The sequence below is a fragment of the Lepus europaeus genome, chromosome X, assembly GCF_033115175.1.
Source record: "Lepus europaeus isolate LE1 chromosome X, mLepTim1.pri, whole genome shotgun sequence".
In the NCBI taxonomy this organism is placed as follows: domain Eukaryota; kingdom Metazoa; phylum Chordata; class Mammalia; order Lagomorpha; family Leporidae; genus Lepus; species Lepus europaeus.
This window is the reverse complement of record NC_084850.1, coordinates 95740167-95758467: the sequence shown is the minus strand read 5'-3', so window position 1 is coordinate 95758467 and position 18301 is coordinate 95740167. Positions and strand designations below refer to the sequence as shown.

The window sequence follows — 18301 nt, the reverse complement described above, 5'->3', positions numbered from 1 at the left end:
CTGTGTTTGGCAACACCAAGATCAAAGATCCCACATGGTACTGCAGTGTTGTCTCAGCATACCTGATTGGACAGTTTGTTCAGCTGGTGATTATGCATGACATCAGAAAAGATTCAACCAATCAGAATTGCCCTGGCATAGGGGTAGTCCTTTGGGCAGTTTCTGTTGGGGGACATTCAGCTCAAGTCTAAAGCCACCTCATCTTCCTGGGGGCTGGCTCTCGACAGCAGCCTGTGCTGTCATGTCCCTGATGATTCCACCTGAGATCCCTCAATCCCCACCATGTCTGTGATCCTGCTGGGATCTTGTGACCTAGAACTGAGCATCACAGTCACAATTCACTAACATTTACTAAATCTTGAGTCTTTCAGTTTCATCATATTCTTGGCATACTTCTCTTGTATGTCACTTCAGTATTTTTTAATTTGCTTCTAGTCTGTATCTTTTTCCTTTAAAATAGATTTCTATTTGTTTCTTAGTGATATATAGTAACCCCATTGATGGTATAAGTTGATCTTATACGCAGGATTCTTGCTTAGTTCTCTTATCAGTTTGTTTCAGGATTATCTCTGTATAGATAGTTTTGCCAATGTGGGAAATCTAGTAATGTTTACAAATGAGTAAACTCACAGTGTCCCGGAGCTCAGGATGCACCTTGCTGTCCGGTACACGTGGCCGAGGGCTTTAGGCCATGGCCAGAAGGAGACCGGATAACTGCGGGGTGCCAAGGCAGGACCGGCCAGATTTAAGGCCTCCCCTGCTGCAGCCCCGGTGGCACAGTGGCACGCCACGAAGGAGGCCGTCTCTGCCCAGCGAATGTGTTAACTCCACGAGGAGCCAGTGAGGGGCATGAGGCGGTTCCCGAGGGAGTGGCGGGAGACTTGACCGACACCCACTCACCTCACAAGATGTGCGGAGAAATGCTGGACCGAGAGTTCATTGCGGGTACAGGCGGAAAACAACTCCAGGGGAGCAGCTGAACGTCTGTGGCCACGGCGGCCAGGAGGCAGAGGCCTCTCCCCACACGTGGGTGCTGGGTGCCCATGCTCCTCACACTCGGTTCTTGGGGCGCACCGGGTGGCAGATGAGGGCACAGGCCCAGCAGGTGCTCTGTGGCGGCTCCCCCGGTTCTGCCCAGGCTTGGAGCAAGCTGCAGACCATGGCATTGTGAGCACCAGAGCTGGGGCCAGGTTGGGGAGGCCAGCGCTGGAGACCAGGACGCTTCCAGAGAACCCTGGCCGACCTGGCATGCTGGTGGTGTGACTCGGCGCAGCCCAAACAAGTGGTTAAGTGGCCACAGGGAGAGACCTGTTCTAGAACGTTGATGACACAGAAGTTCATTTCCACCGCTGCCATGTGGCACAGGGTCAGGAGGCCTCTGCTTCCTGCCCCTGGGTGCTGCCTTCAGCGCGGGCCAAGGTGATCCTGTTCCACATCCCACCGGGTGTCGGGTGTGGGGCCACCTTTGGTGTCCAGGCTTTTGGCTGTGTGGTTTGCTGCGTGCCTCCTTCCGAGTGAAGCCCCCAGCTGAAAGGGGGCCACCTTGGCCTGCCTGGGGCCTGGGAGGCACCTGTGGACTCCAGGTGGGGGCTCACCTGTGCAGGCCATTCTCGCAGCCCACTGGACATGTGTGAGCTGTGATGGCCTGAGGTCTCCACTCAGGGTCGTCCCAGCCTCAGGCTGACTCATGCCAGTGGGGACTTCTCCTTCAAGTTCACATACAATCCGACAAACTGAACATTTTGGTCAGTCTCCTGTTCCTGCCCAGCCCTGAATTCCTGTAATTTCAGAATGAGGTCAATGTCATCCACATTCAGAGGTCACTTCCCAGAAGTCTCAGGCCAGAGCTCCCAGGGATAGGGTGAATAGGGTGGGGGAAGCGAGGAACCTGAGATGGGGTGACCTCGGCCTTGGGGAGGCAGAGCTGGCTGCAGACCGTGCCGTGTGCAGTAGGGGCAGCGGGTGGGGCCATGTGCAGCTGCCTCTGCCACCTTCTCCAAGGCTCTATCTCCCCAGCCCAAAGCTGGGTGCCCACCTGTCACTGACTCCCAGGCCCCACCCCAGGCAGCCCTGCTCTGCTTCCTGTCTCTCTGGGATCCTCCTGCGAGTAAGGGCTACAAGCACCCTTTGGCATCCACTAATGTCACTGAGGCCCAGCTGGGACTTGAACCCAGGGCTCTCCTGCTCCAGAACCAGGGGCGACAGCTGCTCCGGGGGCCCCAGAGCCAGCAGGCTGTGGTGGGGGAGGCGTGAAGGGCAAGGGCCAAGGGTCCCCGCTCTGGGCTCCCATGCTGGGCACAGCCCTCTGGCCCTCTGAGTCCTTAGCACCCGCACCTGCTCAGAGGGGCACAGGTGGGCTACCGCCCAGCCCACTTCCCAGCAGGCCCTGGGCCCTCAGTCCTGGGCCTGGCAGTGGTGCCTCTGCTGACTTCCGCCCCATGGGGTGACACCGCTCTTGTCACACCAACAATTGCGAGATGGACTCGGTGGTCATCTCCATCAATGGCTACATGTCTGTGTACGCGGCCACAGTGATCTCCATCGTCGGCTTCCACACCACCCAGCGCTACGACGACTGTTTCAGCAAGTGAGTGGTCCCGCCCCCTTCACGCCCCGCGCATGGCATCATCCTGGCTCTGCTCCAAGGAACATCCTGCACCTCATGAACGCCTTCGACCTGCTGGAGGGCAAGGTGACCCAGGAGAACTTCGCGGAGATGCAGCGCTGGTGGAATGCCACGGACCCCGCGGCCTACGCCCAGCTCACGTTCCAGAGCTGCGACATGAACTCCTTCCTCTTGGAGGCAGGTCCCGGCACCCCGGCAAGCAGGAGGCAGAAGTGCCCCCGCCGGCCCCTCAGGTTGCACCTGGGGCTGCCATCAACTTCCCTTTGGTCGCCACGAATCTGGCAGTGGCACATCCTGCTGCTGCTCGGCTCCCCACGCACTGCCTCCTCTCTGTTTGGGAGCCCCCAGGTTGTGGGGGTGTCACCACTTCCGGGCCGGCGGCTCCCACAGTGCGGAGCTTGGTGCCAGGATGTAGCGTCACCCGTTGTCAGCTGTGTGTCACCTCCTGGGCCCCAGGTGGCTGCCGGCATTGCCCATCCCAGCCCAGGTGCCCTCAGCTGCTCCTTGCTCTGCCGGGGCCGGGCGCACCTGCCAAAGGGGCCTGGGCCCCATGCACCCTCACCTCCTGGCCCGCAGATCCGCTTTACCCATGTATCTGGAGCCAACAGGCTGCCTAGGATCAGCCTCATTCTCGCTTGGTGTGGTTCAGTGGGCTGTGCGCTGACAGGGTGACAGTGTGGCCGTCAGGGACCGACAGGCCCTGGGTGACTGGGTGCCATCATGCAGGGTATGGAGGGCACAGGCCTGGCCTTCATTGTCTTCACAGAGGCCATCACCAAGATGGCGGTGTCGCCGCTGTGGTCCATGTTGTTCTTCTTCATGCTCTTCTGCCTGAGCCTGTCGTCCATGTTTGGGAACATGGAGGGCATGGCCATGCCACTGCAGGACCTCAAGCTCATCCCCGCCAAGTGCCCTAAGGAGCTGCTCACAGGTGCATGTGCCATGGGGGGCCCAGCTGTGTCCCCTTCCCACTGGGTCACAGGTTGGGACCCACTTGGCTCTGTTTCCTTGTAGGCCTCATCTGCCTTGGGACCTACCTCCTGGCCCTCATCTTCACACTGAACTCTGGCCAATACTGACTCTCCCTGCTGGACAGATATGAGGGCTCCATCCCCCTGCTCATCATTGTATTCTGCTAGATGTTCGGATCCTCTATGTGTATGGCATTGACAGGTACGAGGGAGGAGGCAGCAGGGAGCTGGGCCAGGGCTGGCCTCAGGGGGTGCAGGGCAGACAGCAGAGAAGCAGCCCTGAGTCCCAGGAGGGGGCTCTGCAGGGCCCCCCAGGGGGCAGTCCATGCCCCTCTGGCTTCCAGATTCTCCTACACCTAGCTGTGCAGAGCGAGCACTGACAGCAGCATTGGGAGACTGCCCAGAACTTGGGGTGTATAAGCATGGAGGCCACAGCAAGAGCAGGCCCTCTGCCACATGGCCGAGCAAGATCCTTGGTCTGGGTCCCCCACAGCAGCCTGGGTGTAGGTACAGCAGAGGAACGAGGGGTGGGTGGGCAGTGGGGCTGGGGTCCTCAGCCCGGGGTACCTATGTTGTAGTGGGGAGCTGTTATCCCCTTGGAGCTCCAGGCCTTTCCAGAGGGAGGGCCTTCAGCCCCCACTTGGCCAGACATCTGGGCACTCACCTTGCTGGGTGGGGTGGCCACCAGACAGCAGCCTGAGAAGCTATCAAGGCAAGCTGCTTCTGAGAACCGGTGTGCAGGCACAGGTGTACAGCTATAGGTGAGCAGGCCAGGTGTGTGAAGGCCAGGCATTTGCAGGCCTGGTGTGCAGGTACAGGCATGCAGAGGCACAGGTGTGCAGGCACAGGTGTGTGCAGGCCAGGTGTGTGTAGGCCAGGCATGCAGAGGCCAGGTGTACAGGTACAGGTGTGCAGAGGCACAGGTGTGTACAGGTACAGGCGTGCAGAGGTACAGGTGTGCAGGCACAGGTGTGTGGAGGCCAGGTGTGCAGAGGCCAGGTGTGCAGGCACAGGTGTGTGCAGGCCAGGTGTGCAGAGGCCAGGTGTACAGGCACAGGTGTGTGCAGGCCAGGTGTGAAGAGGCCAGGTGCACGGGTACACGTGTGCAGGCACAGGTGTGCACAAGCCAAGTGTGCAGAGCCCTGGTATACAAGTACAGGTGTGCAGGCACAGGTGTGTGGAGGCACAGGTGTGCAGAGGCCAGGTGTGTGCAGATATAGGTATGCCCAGGTGTGTACAGGCCAAGTGTGCAGCAGCCATGTGTGCAGGTACAGGTATGCAGCTGAGGGGCAGGCCAAGGTACACAGGGTTGGCCATGCTCTGGTAACATGCAGTGTGGGTTTGGCCGTGCGCATGGCCCCACAACTGTGTAGCTGTGCTTGGCACTGTACATGTCCACACGTCCATCTGTGAAAGGCCCGGAGTGCAGGGCAAGGCAGGCAGTCAGTGTCTCACCCAGGTCAGTTGACACCGTCCCAGCCTCTGTCTCCAGGTTCAACAAAGACATTGAATTCATGATTGGGCACAAGCCCAACATCTTCTGGCAGCTGATGTGGTGGGTTGTCAGTCCCCAGATCATGCTGGTCATCTTCCAATTCTACTTCGTGGTCAAAGTCAGCAAGGAGCTGATCTACAGTGTCTGGGACCCCAGCTACGCGAGTGCCTAGGGCCACCCATGCCGGAAGGGTCACAGGTCGGGGCGGAGGCCCTGCATGTGCTCAGGGGAGGGTTGCAGTTTGGGGTGGAGGCCATACGTGTGCTCAGGGCAGGGTCGAAGGTCAGGGTGGAGGCCATGCATGTGCTCAGTGGAGGGTCACAGTTCAGGGTAGAGGCCCTATGTGTGCTCAGGGGAGGGTTGCAGATCAGGGCAGAGGCCATTAGTATGCTCAGGAGAGGGTCGCAGGTCAGGGCAGAGGCCCTGCATGTGCTCACCTCTGGCCTGGTTCTCCCCCAGGAGGAGTTCCGCAAATCCCGGCAGGTCAGGTACCTGCCCTGGGTGTACATGGTGGTGGTGGTCGTGGCCTGAATGCCCAGCCTCATCATCTCCTGCTTTGCCATCTACAAGCTCATCAGGGGCCACTGCCAGCAGCCAGGGGACCAGCAGGGCCTGGTCAGCACGCAGTCCATGGCTTCCATGAATGGGGACCTCAAGTACTGAGGGGCCCAGCCCTAGGCTGCGTGTGTCTGTGTGTGAGTGCACACATGCACACATTTATGTGTATGTGTGAGCATTGCATATGTGTGTGCACAAGCTTGAATGTGTAGACATGTATGTTGTACATGTGTATATTCATTCATGTGTATGTGATGTTTCTCCATATGCATACATGTATATGCATACGTGTGTGTACATGTGAGTTATGTCAGCATTGTGTGCATGCCTAGATATGTATGTATTGTGTGCATATATGCCTGTGTGCATACATGTGCATGTTTTATGGGTGTGTACATATGCATGTGTATGTGTGTATGTGCATCTGTACATATGTAGCTGTATATTTTGTGCACATGTGGACATGTGCATCGTGCTTACACGTATACGCACACTGCTTGTATGCACGTACATGTTTGTGCATATCCAAGTGCACACATATTCACATACATGTGTGTATCTGTGTTTACATGTTCATGGCACACACGTGTACCATGTGGGCCCAGTCTCCTTGTCATGAACACGGTACACCATGCCACACAGCCCTGGGTATGTCCCTCAAAGTCAAGAGCTGAGGGGTGGGGAGGCTGCACCTGCTGCACCCCAGGTTACCATGGACAGCCGTGGAGCCTGGAGCGTGGGCTGCTGACTTGGCCCCTACAGCCATTCTCATTTCCCAGTCCCCTCCCTGTGCCCTCCCCTTAGCTACAGACCCTTGACCTAGAGACCCCCGAGGTCAGGGTTTGGGCCTTTTTACCAGAAGCCCATTGAGCCTGTGGTGACATGGCCACACACCCCCCATGCCCTGGCCCCGCCGCCCCTGGCTTAATGAATACTCACCATTTAATCATTGCTTCTGCCTGCCATGGACAGACACCCTGAGTGCAGCTCAGTGCAGCCCAGCCGGAGGAAGACATCAGCTGTTTTCTTACAGGGACATTAACTGTGAATTTTTAGCCAGATGTTGGGAGAGAGGGTTACAGGGGAACTTGGCCCTGGCCCCTGCCAAGGACACTGCATGCCTCCTGGCCCCCCTGGAGCCCAGGGCTGTGTCAGGGTGGATGGCCCTGGAACTTGGCACCAACCTCAGCCCCATGCAAGCTGTGCCTGTGGCGTCTGCTTCCACAATGTCCACCTCCACATTCCGCAGAAAAGCCTGGGTGCTTCCCTTCAAGCGGACTTTCTAGAATTCTCACAAGTTGGGCTGGGATGCTAGGGGATCCCCTTCCTCCCAGAAACCCTGGCAACAAACTCCAGTTCTGCAGTTCAAGCTACCCGGCACACTGCAGACATGGAGCAGGGCAGAGCTTGGACATGTTCTGACCACTCAGCACTCACCTCTCCACTGCCCTGCAGTGCCCCTGGCACAGCCCAGCCAGGTGTGCCATCCAGGAGGCTGGTGGTTGTGTGACACCTCCGGAGCACAGTGCTGCTGCTTGGCATCCTTGTCAATGTGACAGACAGGCAGGTTCGTGGACATCAAGTGTCCCCATTTAAATAAACCACTGCATCCACTGTTCTCGAGTGTGCATCCAGATGGGCGAGTGTGTCCCCAGGGACAGTGTGGCTGACGGTCAGCTCCACTTCCCTGTGGGCTGCAATCAGGATGCTGTCCACAAAGCCATGTGCTGTGGCGGGGACAGGCTGGGCATTGGGCAGGACTGTCTGCCTCCCAAAGGCCCTGTCCCTGCTGTGCTCAGTGGAGGTCATCCCAGGGACTCCTATAGCTCTGGGGAGGGTGTGGGCTCCACTCTGAGGCCCCCAGGCTGGGCTAGGGAGCAGGTGCAGCCCCTGGTACAGGCCATATAGTACTGGCCAGGAAGCCATGTTCAGACTCCCGAGGTGTCAGGAGATAGGTGTGGCCTGAGGACTAAGCCCCCTCCTATGCTGCCCCAGAAGCAGGGAAACCACAGCCACCACAGCCACATGTGGCCAGGCAACAGCCTTTATCTGCTGACCCTGTCGGGAACTGCATGGCATGGGGAGGTCAGGGGCTGCCAGGGTCCTGGGTGGAGGTTGGGGTCCCTGGTGATGGATGTTCTGGGTCTTGAGGTGTCCACATTCTCCACTCAGCTTCACAGGATGTGGGAGAGGGGAGTGGGGACCTCTGACCCTGTCACCAATGAGCATGAGTCTGCATTACCTCAACATCAAAACACTTGTTACAGATAAATAACTAAAAGCCAACTCACCATACCCCTGAACGTCTCCAACAGGAGCACATGGCTGTCGTGGGGACAGCTCTCTCCGTGGTGGTACCAGCCTACAGCTGACATTGGACATGCTCATGGGAAAGGGGCCAGGGATGTGGGCATGGCCAGGCCCCAGGTTACCAATTAACAGGGCTCCACCAGCTTTCCTTTAAATAAACCGGAGGATGTGACGGAGGGGATGCTTAGGCTCTAGGCCAGCAGAGGGTGCAGGTGCAGTGTGGTCTGGATGCTCCCAGAGACACTGGACCGCTATGGCCCAGGACCTTGGCCCAGACCCAGCCTTGGATGTGTGGGAGGATGAGAGGCCCCAGTGGGACAACAAGCTCCAGTACCTGCTCAGCTGTGTGGGGTTTGCTGTGGGGCTGGGGAACATCTGAAGGTGTCAGACCCACAGTGGAGGTGAGCCCACCAGCCACATGCGGGTACCCAAGGGACTGGCCTTCCCCACCCCTGATCTCTGGGCAGCACCACTGTCCCAAAAAGCCAGACATGTGGGGCCCCAGGAAGAGCCCAGCCTTGGCATCTGAGCCCTGGGACTTCAGGGGCCTGCCCATGGGGTCCCAGGCCAGCATGCAGCTCCATTCCCAGCGGCGCTGCCCCTCGGTGTAGAGCCAGTCTCTAGGGGGTGATCACCCTGGTGTCCACGTTCATGGGGGTTGGCATCTCCCAAGGCTCCTTGTGGGGTGACAGGAGTCCCAGGCTCACCAGCAGTCACAACACACGGATGCACCTGTGCGGCCCACATGTGTGCACCAGCCAGGGGCTGCTGCCCTCAGGTCTGTCATTGCCCAGGTGCCCCCATGTGATGGGCTGGCCTGGGACGCCCAACCCTCTCCAGTGAGGAACCTGGGGAGATTCCCCCAGGGGCCAGGGCCTCGGGGGGGATGCAGAGGTCGGGGGAGGGGGCTTCTCATCAGGGATGCAGGTGAGGGAAGAGTGGCTGCCCCAACGTGTTGCTATGGCACCTGTTTCCAGATGCGGCAAGCATGACCAAACATGCCAGAACATTCTGCCTTCTTACTCCCTGTTCCTCCCCGGTCTGCGCTGATGGGTGGTCTCACCCCAGCCACTCAGTGCCCATCACCCATCACTCAGAATTTTGTAGAGTGCTCCCACATCTTGCACAGCCACACTCACCCTCCTCACTCCTGGGCAGTTTCAGGGTCTTCTGAGCTTGTGGCCCTTCCTCGTCCTCACGCCAGCTCCTGTTCCAGGTGTCTGCTTGTCTGCTCCACCTGTTAACACTGGCTGTGCCCACTCTACCTGTCCACACTGGCTGTACATACTCTGCCTGTCCACACTGGCCATGCCCACTCTGCCTGTCCACACTGGCCACTTACACACTTTCCACACTAGCTGCACACACTCCGCCTGTCCAACTGGCCACTTACACACTTTCCACACTAGCTGTGCACACTCCTGTCTACACTGACCACACACACTCCACCTATCCATACTGGCCACACAGATGGCCTCTGAGTCTGCCCCACAGTGCTGCCTGGCTGGTTTATTCTCCCATGAGGCTGAGCATGCAGCCAGCAGCTATGCGAACCACACGCAGCCAGAACCCAAGCCAGCCACTGGCAGCACACCAGGCGCCCCAATGGGGAGCAGAGGGTGGCTGCCCCTGACCCCTGTGTCCTGACAGGGGCCTTTCTCATCCCCTGCTTCATCACCCTGGTCTTTGAGGGGATCCCACTCTTCCACATCGAGCTCGCCATCGGCCAGCACCTGCACACGGGCAGCATTGGGGTGTGGACGGCCATCTCCCCCTACTTGGGCAGCGTAGGCAGGCCACCCCCTTCTCGGCTCCCCAGGAGGACCTGCTCTGCACGTGGGTGGCACCGCTCCTCCCCTGCTGTGTGACACTTTGTCCTCACTGTCTGCAGGGCCGGGCTGCTTCACGATGTCCTTCCTGGTCAGCCTGTACTACAACACTATCCTCACCTGGGTGCTGTGGTACTTCTTCAACTCCTTCCAGCACCCATTGCCCTGGAGCTGCTGCCTGATGGAAGGCAACAGGATGGGTGAGGGCGTGGCCAGTGTGGACAGGTGACCTCTCCTGTTCACTGGTCCCCGCTGGACCCAGGAGCCACCTAGATCCCCATCTGCTCACACACCAGGCCCTGAGCCTCCCTTCCCCATCTCAGCCTCAGAGGGTGGTGAGAGAGCATTGCTGGGCTGGAGGTTGGGGGCTGCTTCAGTGCAGGGTCAGCCGTGCTGGTGCCCATGGCCCTTCTGGCTTTTGGGGCAGAGCGTGCACTGGGCCCCGGGCCCTGTGGCCGGCCCATGTTGGGGCCGCTGGCTACAGGGTTTGTGGCTGAGTGCCAGGGCAGCAGCGCCATGAGCTACTTCTGGTACCAGCAGATGCTGGACATCACTGGTGACATTAGCAACAGTGGCACTGTCCAGTGGCGGCTGCTCATCTGCTTGGTCATCTGCTGGGCTGTGGTGTATCTGTGCATCATCAGAGGCATTGAGACCACTGGGAAGGTGAAAGCAGCTTCCTCTGGCTCTGAGGCCCCCTCCCCATGCTGCCAGTGTTGGCTCGGCATGGGGGGGGCCGGCACACTTAGGGCCCCACGGGCAGCTTCTCATCCTGATAACAGTCTGCCCTGAACCACACTCTGTGCCAAGGCAGCCATGCTGGCTCTCTTCTGGCAGCCACCGTGACTTCTCCCTGCCCCTCCATCTCAGTGGACAGTGCCTCTCGTAGCCACTGTTCCACTGGGTCTGGCCTGAGGAGCCCCCAATCAGCCAGCACCTCCCTGGTGGCTCAGGTTTGCCTCTGCCTCCTCCAGACGTTCCCCATCTGGTCTTCTTCCTCTGCTCTTTATGCCTCCACTCTGCCTCCTGTGCAGTGGAGGCACTGTCAGGCTTCTGACTCTCGCTGGATCCTAGAGCTTCACCAGGAAGGAGGGCACATGTAGCTCACGGTCTGGAGGTTCAGGCTCCAAGATGGGTAGCGCCTTCAGTTCAGGCAGCCGGGCAGCTGCAGGGTGGTGGTGAGGGACCACCCCGGGGGCAGAGACACAGGGGGCTCACAGCTCTCAGAACCCGTGCTCCTGCTGGAACCACCCCTCGAAACCCTGCCGTGACCTCCCTGGGCCCCACCAAGTCAACAATGCATGGGGTCTGCACCCGAATCCCCTGGCCAAGGCCATGTGCCCACTGGCTGGTACCGGATCTCAGGGCCTGTCACAGGCCATCTTCAGGTGACACACGTGCCCCATGTGCAGTGGCCTGCATGCACTGTCCTCTAGGAACAACCCCCCCCACCCCTTCCCTTCCACTCCTCTCCAAGCCTTGGCCATGTTCTTACACTTACTTAAAACATGTGATAAAGAGCAGACACTGGTTTCTCTCACAGGCAACTGGCTTCTCAGGGCCTTCCCTTGGGGCCGCTGGGGCACATGGGTTGGGGGTGTTGAACACTCATGGCATGGCCAGGGCTCCTCACACCCCCTGCCCCAGGGTGGCCCACACAATCCAGCAGCCACCAGCCTGACCCTTTCCCCACGAGGCTCAGAGGACAGAGCCAGTGACCAGACCCTGTGGCTCTCACAGATCATTCTGTTAGGAATGCGCTGGGGAGGCCCTGTGGCTTTGGTCTGTGTGGGGATGTGGGGCCGGCCCTGGCCCACCGCTGACTGGGAGCCACCAGGACAGGGGAAAGAGGGGGCTGGGCTGAGAGCCTGAGGTATACACAGGAGGACCTAAGGCAGGATGAGGGGCAGCCTGGGGTGGGGGGAGGGGGCCTGCCTGTCCCAAGTGCTGATGCCCACCTTAACAGACCCACGGGGCCTGTGTGACCATACACCTTCAGAGCTTGACACAAAGCGCCATGCCTGTGTGGTACCTTGGGCCACATGAGTGGTCACAATGGGGCAAGGCCCCTGCCTCGCTCCTGCAGGGCCACTGTGCATCTGACCTGGCATCTCCCCCAGGTCATCTACTTCACGGCCCTGTTCCCTTACTTGGTGCTAACCACCTTCCTTTTCAGAGGCCTGATGCTGCCCGGTGTCACGCACGGGCTCCGCTACCTTTTCACCCCCAACATAAGTGGAGGGGTGGCAGGGGGCACCCAGTGGACAAGGGAGGAGGGCCTCGGGGTCTCAGCAGGGTTGGGGCAAAGACTTTGGTCTGGGGTGTGTGGATTGGTGCACCTGCAGGAAGTCCAGGTGCTGACAAGGTGGGAGCGTGGGGGGGGGCTGGCAGGAATCAGCTGTCACCTGGGGCAGAAGTGTCCAGCAGGTGTGGCACACAGGACCAAGGGGCTTCTACTCAAGAGCCTGCAGCACTTCTAGACCATTCCATTGTTCCAGGATCCCAAGTGGGTTTCCAAGGCTGCTGACCGCCACCAGGAGTCAGTTGCACACTTGGGCATGAGGCTGTCTGCCCAGACACCCAGCAGTGGGCAAATGGGGCAGTGGGTGCAAACACCCCTGCCCAGGGGCCTCACATGGCCAAAGCCACACGTGGGAGAGGGCAGGGAGCATACCCGGGTCAGAGTCAGCTCAGATCTGGTTCTAGGCCCCACCACTGAGTGCCAGCCACACTTTGCCATGGGTCTGATGAAGCCACAGTTTGCTGGCTGCATCACAGAACAGGGGAGCCGTGTCAGCTGCCAGGCCAAGCAATCTCTCTCCTGGCACAAAGTCCTGAACAGTTCTTAGAATCTGTACAGGTCACACCTGGTTATGGTGTGACCCAAAAGGGCCAGGGAACGTTCTGGAACAGCATCTGCTGTGTTCATGTTCCAGATGCAGATTCTCCAGAACCTGTGAGTGTGGCTGGATGCAGCCACCCAGATCTTCTCCCTGTCCCTGGCCTTCGGTGGACACATCGCCTTTGCCAGCTACAACCCACCCAGGTGGGCAGCTGCCCTAGCTTGCTTGGCACCCTGGCGATGCGGTGCCAGCCAGCCGGGGCTGAGATGGGGATGGTGCTGTGGGACCTGCTGGCCTGGGATGGGCTCCACTTAGCTTGTCTGTTCCAGGGGCTGCTGTGTGTGCCCAGCCTGACTGTGGCCTGGGGCAGGTCTGGGGCCCACAGTGCTGAGTACAGCTCTGAGCCTTTCCACAAACAGTCAAGGAGTGGAGCAAGGCAGTAGGGAGGGGCCCAGGCTCAGTGGGTGGGGGCCCTTCCGAGGCCCTGAGTGCCCCCTTGTGCAGGAACAACTGTGAGGACGCCATGGTCATCTCCCTGGTGATGACCTCCCTGTATGCCTCTGTTGCCATCTTCTCCATCATGGGCTTCAAGGCCACCACAGACCACAGGCAGTGCCTGGACCGGTGAGGCCGGGCCACGCCATGAACAGGGGTGGGGGAGGCACGCCAGTGTTCCCAAGGACTCTCACTGGAAAAAGGGTCTTAGATGAAACTCGGGTGTGAATGGAGCTGAGGTTGCCCTGGGGATTGTGGGCCCCGAGTAGGGGACAGCCACAGGGGGCAGGAGAGGTGCCCTCTGGAGCCTCTGGGGGGGGGTGCCACCTGACCCCGTGTGCCCTGGGCCTCTAGGATCACATGTACTATGCATGTCTCTGCTCTGAGACATGCATAGTGCACAGCCCTATGGCAGCCCCAGGAAGCCTATGCTGCCTGAACGACCCTGAGGCCCTCCGCCCGGCCATCCAGACACATCTCATGCAGTGTGTTGGGTGGGCTGCAGCCTCTGGCACAGGGAGCTCTGCCCCTGCAGAGTACGCATACCCGGAGGGGGCTTCAGGCACCCAGTGGGTGGGGCAGAACCCCACGGGTCCTGCTGAACCCGTCAGCACCCAGGACGGCCCCCACATGCAGAGCCAATGGGTGGCATCTGTGCCGACCCCACACCATTCAGAGGGAGGAGGCAGAGGACAGGCCAGCCGATGCCCCAGGAACACTGTGTGAGCGTGTGTGTTCTTCACACGTGTGTGTGTGCTTCATGTGCACCTCATTTGTGCCTCACATGTGTGTGCCTCACCTCAGCACCACCCTTACCAGTGCATGAGGGGCTTCTCCAGCTCCTTCACCTGGATCCTAAGGACAGGGTCCTGTCATGTCTCAGCCGGACTCCTGGGTTTCCATGGAGCATAGCAAGTGGTGGCCATGCTGCACTGTGCAAAGCTGCTTCTCTATGTTCCAGGGCTCCCACTCCCAGGGTCTCTGCCGACTCTGGGTTAGAGGGTGCTGGGCTGGGGTTCCCACTCCCGGGGTCTCTGCCGACACTGGTGAGGGAGTGCTGGACTGGGGCTCCCATTCCGGAGGCCGTACCCCACACTGGGGGTGCTGGGCTGGGCTGGGCACCTGGGGCATCAGGATGAGGCTTGCGCTTCCTGCCCTGGCTGTACTTGGCCCTGCTCTGCATGGCTGTGTGAGACCCTGCATCATACAAGGCACCAACACCCTACACTGAGTGTGGTCAATGGCACCATCACTCATGCCTGGCGCCCACCTGACACGTGGCTTCCTCTGTGAGGCACATCCCAGCCTCCCGCACTTAGGACACCTGATGTGGGGCCTTCTGAGCAGCCTGACCAGCTGCTGACAGAACACAGCAAACCTGTGGAAGACATGCACTTGAGCGACCCAGGAAGCTGACATGGGAGTGTTGGGCTTCGCTGGGCCCCTGGCTGGGAGACTCAATGCCCAGATCAGAGCTCAGTGGACTGTGCAGGAGGGTGACAGGAGCAACTGTGTGGACAGCGAGCCCCAAGGCTGACCTCGGGAGCCGCGCGATGCCGAGTGTGGGTGGATGGGGGCTCTCAGGTCATGGGGCGGGGGTTCCCAGCCCCAGAGTGCCTGACCCTCAAGTCCTGAAAATGGGGGGCTGGGCCCCTCAGCTGAGCTGCAGAAACTGATGCCCCTGTGCCAGCCTGGGGCATGCAGGATGAGGCCACCCCCTCCTGGAGCAGGAATGCATGCAGGTCACCCTCAGGAACATAGGGGTGGGCAGGCCAGGCCCCCAGGGTGCTGTGGGCCCTGTGCCTGGACGTATCTGCTGGCCTGGGCAGTGGTGGCAGCACAGGCCCCACAGTCTCACCCCGTGTCCCCGCAGAAACATCCTGGGCCTCTTCGATGAGTTCGACTTCCCAGAGCAGCACATCTCCAGGGCCAGCGACGAGGCCGTCCTCACGCAGCTCAACGCTACACAGCCAGAGAGGCTGGCCCTGCTGCCCCAAGGGTCTGCCACCTGGACAAGGTAGTGCACACAGGGCTGCCGGGGCCACCCCAGGCGTTGGGTCAGGCCACAGGGCTGCGAGCCTGCCAGAGTCCAGTGGAGCCCTTGTCCAGTGGGGTGGCTTCAGGGCCAGGCTGATGGGCACCTAGAGCCTCCCAGAGGGATGGTGGGCATGGTATCCCTACAGGCGCATCTGTGGCCTGCACAAGTGGCCCACCATGGGTTCCCGGTTGCAGAGCACCTGGAGCCTCCCGGAGAGGCGGTGTGCACAGTGTCCATGCAGGCGCATCAGTGGCCTGCTCCCATGGCCCACCATGGGTTCCTGGGTTGCAGAGCACCTGGCAGTGGGTGCAGCGTCCATGCAGGCACTCACGTAGCCCACCACGGCTTCCGGTTGCAGAGTGCCTGGAGCCTCCAGGAGGGGCGGTGGGCATGGCATCCATGCAGGCGCTCACATGACCTGCACTCATGGCACACCGCGGGCTCCCAGTTGCAGAATGCCTCGGGCCCAGTCTGGCCTTCATCATATTCACGGAGGCCATGCTGCACATTCCGGGGGCGCCCATGTGGGCCGTGCTCTTCTTCAGGTTACTCTTCACCCTGGGGCTCTCGGCCATATTCAGCAACATGGAGGGGATCATCACGCTGCTCCTGGACATGGGGGTCATCCCCACGGGGATCCCCAAGGAGGCCCTCACAGGTGAGTGCACAGCTCAGTCATAGGGATGCCTGCTGCCTCCCATACAGAGTTCAGGGGCCCTGGGCTAGCCTGCTCCCCTAGGACAGCCCAGCGGCTGCGGGCAGGACACAGGTGGACCTGCCCTGACCATGGCCTGCTGAGGCCAAGCTCTCACCCACCTCTGGCAGGAGGGGCAGGGTGGGGGAAAGGGGCAGGTGCAGGCCTCCCACCCAGAACCTGCACCCCAGGGCTGACCTGTCTGGCCTGCCTGCTCTCGGCCACCTGCTTCATGTTGCAGTCCAGAAGTTACTGTCTCGAGATCTTCAACAGCTATGCAGCCTCCCTAAACCTCATAGTCTCTGCCTTCTTCGAGGTGGTGAGGGTCATCTACACCTACAGCCTGCGGCACTGAGCTGAGGTCCACGGGGAACCTGGGGGGTGGGGAGGGCCCTGCAGTGCTGCTGAGCCAAGCGTCTGTGCAGGTTCTCTGATGACATTGTGTAGATAATGGGGCCGTGGCCAGGCCTCTACTGACGGGCGCTGTGGCTCGTGGCCAGTCCCCTGCTCCTCCTGAGTGCCTTCCTGGCCTACCTCATCCTGCTGGCCCAGAGGATGCTGAGCTACCAGGCCTGGAACCCTCAGCACGTAGGTCCTCCCATGGGGATCAAGGGGCCACAGTGACCCGCAGGGCAACCTTGGTAGGACTAGAGCCTCTCAAGGGCCTCAGAGCAGTGTCCAGACCCTGGAGACATCGGTCCTTCCAGCCCACACTTTCCACTTGCTGTGGGGACAGGCAGCCAGGGAAGCAACAATTCCAGTGTCTGGGAGAGGTTGGGAGGTAGACTGGAGAAGGGTCACTCCCTGCCTGGTCCACACAGGGGACCATGCAACACCTGGCCTGGGCCGCCCCTCCCAGAGTGAGCACCAGAACCCCTCAGGGTCCGCCTGGGGGAAGTGAGAATTTTCTGCTTTATCCCTGGGGTCTCAGACCACACCTCACCTGTCCACAAGTGTTGGAGGCCAGTGGGTGGGGACCACGTGCCCCTGCCTGCCCTGAGGGCTTCCACCCAGAGGGAGCCTCAAGCCCCAGCTCCCTCATCCCTGAGCACCCACCCAGGATGCTGCCCTCCTGTAGTCCCAGGGAGGAGCTGGGGCTGCCTCCGTGCACAGGTGGTCGGGTCAGCCTTGCTCTGCCCAAGGCCTGGGGTCTGGGGCCCAGGGTCTGCCCCCTCCAGGCTGAGCTCTCTCTCTTGCACCCCCTGCAGGAGCAGTTCCCCTCCAGGCAGGAGAAACTACCCTGGCTGGGTGCAAGCCATATGCATGCTCCTGTCCCTGCTGCCTGCTCTGTGGGTCCCGGGCGTTGCACTGGCCCAGCTGGAGGCCAAGTGCAGGAGGCAGCAGCAGGTCACATGGCTGGACAGGAGCCTGAGGCTGCAAGACAGCAGGGCCCACTAAGGGGCAGGGATGGCCGTGGGTGACCTCATCACACCCTCCCACCGACTCTGCAGGACCCTTGGCTCCCCACGTCTTAGGCCTGCTCTATCCAGGGTCCACTCTGCCCTCAAATGGGAGGCAGAGTCCACCCAGTGGCACACCCAGGTCCTGGCTGCCATAGGAGACCCTCTGCGTCAGTGCTGCCCACACAGCCTCAAGCTGTGGTGATGGACAAAGGGCAGGTGTGCTGATGGCAGGCCAGGCCCTGCACAGCTTCCCTGTCAGGAATCCAGCCCCAGGCTGACCCCCAAGTCCAGCTCAGGATAGGGGGAAGAGGTCATCTGCACACACGTGAGGGGGACGCACAGGTGCTGGGAGCCCAGCCAGGGAGGACTCTGGTAGACACTGCCAGGGTCAGCGCCCATGCTTGAGGGCAGAGGCTGCTGAAGTCAGAGTTCCTACTGTGGGGCCTCTCGGCCATTCCCTCCCGGTCACCAGCTGCCCTCCCCCACCAAGCACCCAGGCAGTCAGCACCCACCTGCCCACCCCACCCACACTTCCTTCTGACCACAGACCCCAGCCTCACACTGCCAGACCAGTACCCACAGAGCCCCTAGCCTTTTCCCGGTGCCCTGAAGGAACACACAGCTGGCCACATTGCCTGAGGCACCTGGCAAGGCATGTGTGTGTTATCACCTAAGTAACATCTGTGCTGGGAGCAGCTCTTGCCACCACGAGTGTGACCAAGGCCCGGCTGCAGAAGATCTGAGAGCTAAACACCCCCTCAGCCCCAGAGCTCCGTGCACATCTGAGCCCACAGTGGGGAAGGCTGGCACTTAGCCCTCCATCATGATACCCCCTCCCCACGCCATGCTGAGACAGGTGGCGGTGAGCATGGGGTGTCACACAGGGGAGCCCATACTACAAGGGGCATACCAGAGTTCAGCCCTGTCTTGCTAGCTTGTACATCACTGCTGACAGCAGCTCTGAGCAGACAGCCAAGGGGACAGGAGCTCACGGGACCCACAGGCATCTGCCCACTCTCAGTTCTGCCCTGTGGGGTCC

The 18301-nt window shown here is 60.4% G+C and overlaps 2 pseudogenes; both read left to right on the top strand.

Moving 5' to 3' along the window:
* The first annotated feature begins 691 nt into the window (after positions 1 to 691).
* LOC133752786 (sodium-dependent neutral amino acid transporter B(0)AT1-like) lies at positions 692 to 5755 on the top strand (annotated as a pseudogene).
* Positions 5756 to 8213: 2458 nt separating this feature from the next.
* On the top strand, positions 8214 to 17257 carry LOC133752784 (sodium-dependent neutral amino acid transporter B(0)AT3-like; annotated as a pseudogene).
* Positions 17258 to 18301: the final 1044 nt, after the last annotated feature.